Genomic DNA, 4,816 nt, shown 5'->3' on the forward strand with positions numbered 1-4,816 from the left:
TTACATGTTACATTTTTACATGTTACATTTTAATATGTTACATTTTAACAAGTTACATTTAAGCATGTTACATTTTAAAATGTTACATTTTAACACGTTACATTTTAACATGTTACATTTTAACTTCTTATATTTCCACATGTTACATTTTTACATGTTACATTTTAACATGTTTTACGATCAAGTCATTCCCTTGCAACTGACTTGGTAGCCTCGTCTAGTATGAGGATGGATGGGATTTTGACAGGTAATACAAACAAAGTAACATAGAATCAAACCAGCTACCTTCTGATTACAAGGCGAGTACAGCAGTACTATAATCACTCAACCACCAAGCTGACATAAAAACCGTCGCCGCCGCCGCCGCCGCCGCCGCCGACGTCGTCGTCGTCGTCGTCGTCGTCGTCGTCGTCGTCGTCGTCGTCGTCGTCGTCGTCGTCGTCGTCGTCGTCGTCGTCGTCGTCGTCGTCGTCGTCGTCGTCGTCGTCGTCGTCGTCGTCGTCGTCGTCGTCGTCGTCGTCGTCGTCGTCGTCGTCGTCGTCGTCGTCGTCGTCGTCGTCGTCGTCGTCGTCGTCGTCGTCGTCGTCGTCGTCGTCGTCGTCGTCGTCGTCGTCGTCGTCGTCGTCGTCGTCGTCGTCGTCGTCGTCGTCGTCGTCGTCGTCGTCGTCGTCGTCGTCGTCGTCGTCGTCGTCGTCGTCGTCGTCGTCGTCGTCGTCGTCGTCGTCGTCGTCGTCGTCGTCGTCGTCGTCGTCGTCGTCGTCGTCGTCGTCGTCGTCGTCGTCGTCGTCGTCGTCGTCGTCGTCGTCGTCGTCGTCGTCGTCGTCGTCGTCGTCGTCGTCGTCGTCGTCGTCGTCGTCGTCGTCGTCGTCGTCGTCGTCGTCGTCGTCGTCGTCGTCGTCGTCGTCGTCGTCGTCGTCGTCGTCGTCGTCGTCGTCGTCGTCGTCGTCGTCGTCGTCGTCGTCGTCGTCGTCGTCGTCGTCGTCGTCGTCGTCGTCGTCGTCGTCGTCGTCGTCGTCGTCGTCGTCGTCGTCGTCGTCGTCGTCGTCGTCGTCGTCGTCGTCGTCGTCGTCGTCGTCGTCGTCGTCGTCGTCGTCGTCGTCGTCGTCGTCGTCGTCGTCGTCGTCGTCGTCGTCGTCGTCGTCGTCGTCGTCGTCGTCGTCTTCTTCTTCTTCTTCTACATTTTTACATTTTACATATTTACATGTTACATTTTAACATTTTTTAAGATCAAGTCTTTCCCTTGCAACTGACCTGGTAGCCTCGTCTAGTATGAGGATGGATGGGATTTTCAGTAGAGCGCGGGCGATAGCTATCCTCTGTTTCTGGCCCCCAGACACGGTAACTCCTCTCTCCCCCAGAATGGTACTGTAGCCATCAGGGGAACTGTCGGATAAAACTGTCAGCATTGGCCAGCCCAGCAGCCTCGTACACCTGTGACAAAGATTAATTAAATTAGTAATACCAAACTAGTGACGGGTAATACAAACAAAGTAACATAGAATCAAACTAGCTACCTTCTGAATACAGCAGTACTATAATCACTCAACCACAAAGCTGACATAAAAAACTTTTACTCATACCAGTACTCATAACGTTTTTAATATGTTACATTTTAACAAGTTACCTTTAAGCATGTTACATTTTAAAAGGTTACAATTTTACATGTTACATTTTTACATGTTACATTTTAATATGTTACATTTTAACACTTTACATTTAAGCATGTTACATTTTAAAATGTTACATTTTAACACGTTACATTTTAACATGTTACATTTTAACTTCTTATATTTCCACATGTTACATTTTTACATGTTACATTTTAACATGTTTTACGATCAAGTCATTCCCTTGCAACTGACCTGGTAGCCTCGTCTAGTATGAGGATGGATGGGATTTTCAGTAGAGCGCAGGCGATAGCTATCCTCTGTTTCTGGCCCCCAGACACGGTAACTCCTCTCTCCCCCAGAATGGTAACTGTCAGCATTGGCCAGCCCAGCAGCCTCGTACACCTGTGACAAAGATTAATTAAATTAGTAATACCAAACTAGTGACAGGTAATACAAACAAAGTAACATAGAATCAAACCAGCTACCTTCTAATTACAAGGCGAGTAAAGCAGTACTATAATCACTCAACCACCAAGCTGACATAAAAACTTTTACTCATACCAGTACTCATAACGTTTTTAATGTGTTACATTTTAACAAGTTACCTTTAAGGATGTTACATTTTAAAAGGTTACAATTTTACATGTTACATTTTTACATGTTACATTTTAATATGTTACATTTTAACAAGTTACATTTAAGCATGTTACATTTTAAAATGTTACATTTTAACACGTTACATTTTAACATGTTACATTTTAACTTCTTATATTTCCACATGTTACATTTTTACATGTTACATTTTAACATGTTTTACGATCAAGTCATTCCCTTGCAACTGACTTGGTAGCCTCGTCTAGTATGAGGATGGATGGGATTTTGACAGGTAATACAAACAAAGTAACATAGAATCAAACCAGCTACCTTCTGATTACAAGGCGAGTACAGCAGTACTATAATCACTCAACCACCAAGCTGACATAAAAAACCGTCGTCGTCGTCGTCGTCGTCGTCGTCGTCGTCGTCGTCGTCGTCGTCGTCGTCGTCGTCGTCGTCGTCGTCGTCGTCGTCGTCGTCGTCGTCGTCGTCTTCTTCTTCTACATTTTTACATTTTACATATTTACATGTTACATTTTAACATTTTTTAAGATCAAGTCTTTCCCTTGCAACTGACCTGGTAGCCTCGTCTAGTATGAGGATGGATGGGATTTTCAGTAGAGCGCGGGCGATAGCTATCCTCTGTTTCTGGCCCCCAGACACGGTAACTCCTCTCTCCCCAGAATGGTACTGTAGCCATCAGGGAACTGTCGGATAAAACTGTCAGCATTGGCCAGCCCAGCAGCCTCGTACACCTGTGACAAAGATTAATTAAATTAGTAATACCAAACTAGTGACGGGTAATACAAACAAAGTAACATAGAATCAAACTAGCTACCTTCTGAATACAGCAGTACTATAATCACTCAACCACAAAGCTGACATAAAAAACTTTTACTCATACCAGTACTCATAACGTTTTTAATATGTTACATTTTAACAAGTTACCTTTAAGCATGTTACATTTTAAAAGGTTACAATTTTACATGTTACATTTTTACATGTTACATTTTAATATGTTACATTTTAACACTTTACATTTAAGCATGTTACATTTTAAAATGTTACATTTTAACACGTTACATTTTAACATGTTACATTTTAACTTCTTATATTTCCACATGTTACATTTTTACATGTTACATTTTAACATGTTTTACGATCAAGTCATTCCCTTGCAACTGACCTGGTAGCCTCGTCTAGTATGAGGATGGATGGGATTTTCAGTAGAGCGCAGGCGATAGCTATCCTCTGTTTCTGGCCCCCAGACACGGTAACTCCTCTCTCCCCCAGAATGGTAACTGTCAGCATTGGCCAGCCCAGCAGCCTCGTACACCTGTGACAAAGATTAATTAAATTAGTAATACCAAACTAGTGACAGGTAATACAAACAAAGTAACATAGAATCAAACCAGCTACCTTCTAATTACAAGGCGAGTAAAGCAGTACTATAATCACTCAACCACCAGCTGACATAAAAACTTTTACTCATACCAGTACTCATAACGTTTTTAATGTGTTACATTTTAACAAGTTACCTTTAAGGATGTTACATTTTAAAAGGTTACAATTTTACATGTTACATTTTTACATGTTACATTTTAATATGTTACATTTTAACAAGTTACATTTAAGCATGTTACATTTTAAAATGTTACATTTTAACACGTTACATTTTAACATGTTACATTTTAACTTCTTATATTTCCACATGTTACATTTTTACATGTTACATTTTAACATGTTTTACGATCAAGTCATTCCCTTGCAACTGACTTGGTAGCCTCGTCTAGTATGAGGATGGATGGGATTTTGACAGGTAATACAAACAAAGTAACATAGAATCAAACCAGCTACCTTCTGATTACAAGGCGAGTACAGCAGTACTATAATCACTCAACCACCAAGCTGACATAAAAACCGTCGTCGTCGTCGTCGTCGTCGTCGTCGTCGTCGTCGTCGTCGTCTTCTTTTACATTTTTACATTTTACATATTTACATGTTACATTTTAACATTTTTTAAGATCAAGTCTTTCCCTTGCAACTGACCTGGTAGCCTCGTCTAGTATGAGGATGGATGGGATTTTCAGTAGAGCGCGGGCGATAGCTATCCTCTGTTTCTGGCCCCCAGACACGGTAACTCCTCTCTCCCCCAGAATGGTACTGTAGCCATCAGGGAACTGTCGGATAAAACTGTCAGCATTGGCCAGCCCAGCAGCCTCGTACACCTGTGACAAAGATTAATTAAATTAGTAATACCAAACTAGTGACGGGTAATACAAACAAAGTAACATAGAATCAAACTAGCTACCTTCTGAATACAGCAGTACTATAATCACTCAACCACAAAGCTGACATAAAAAACTTTTACTCATACCAGTACTCATAACGTTTTTTAATATGTTACATTTTAACAAGTTACCTTTAAGCATGTTACATTTTAAAGGTTACAATTTTACATGTTACATTTTTACATGTTACATTTTAATATGTTACATTTTAACACTTTACATTTAAGCATGTTACATTTTAAAATGTTACATTTTAACACGTTACATTTTAACATGTTACATTTTAACTTCTTATATTTCCACATGTTACATTTTTAC

At 40.8% G+C, this 4,816-nt stretch overlaps 1 long non-coding RNA gene across 1 annotated transcript; it reads right to left on the reverse strand.

Moving 5' to 3' along the window:
- Nucleotides 1–1,383: 1,383 nt before the first annotated feature.
- LOC128982667 (uncharacterized) lies at nucleotides 1,384–2,886 on the reverse strand. Its single transcript, XR_008489708.1, has 3 exons — nucleotides 2,785–2,886; nucleotides 1,863–2,012; nucleotides 1,384–1,431 (listed from the first exon to the last, which is right to left on the reverse strand). It is a non-coding gene; the product is annotated as an uncharacterized LOC128982667 (long non-coding RNA).
- Nucleotides 2,887–4,816: the final 1,930 nt, after the last annotated feature.

Source organism: Macrosteles quadrilineatus, unplaced genomic scaffold, assembly GCF_028750875.1.
Source record: "Macrosteles quadrilineatus isolate MER2022 unplaced genomic scaffold, UCM_ALF_1.0 Scaffold_934__1_contigs__length_25516, whole genome shotgun sequence".
Lineage (NCBI taxonomy): Eukaryota > Metazoa > Arthropoda > Insecta > Hemiptera > Cicadellidae > Macrosteles > Macrosteles quadrilineatus.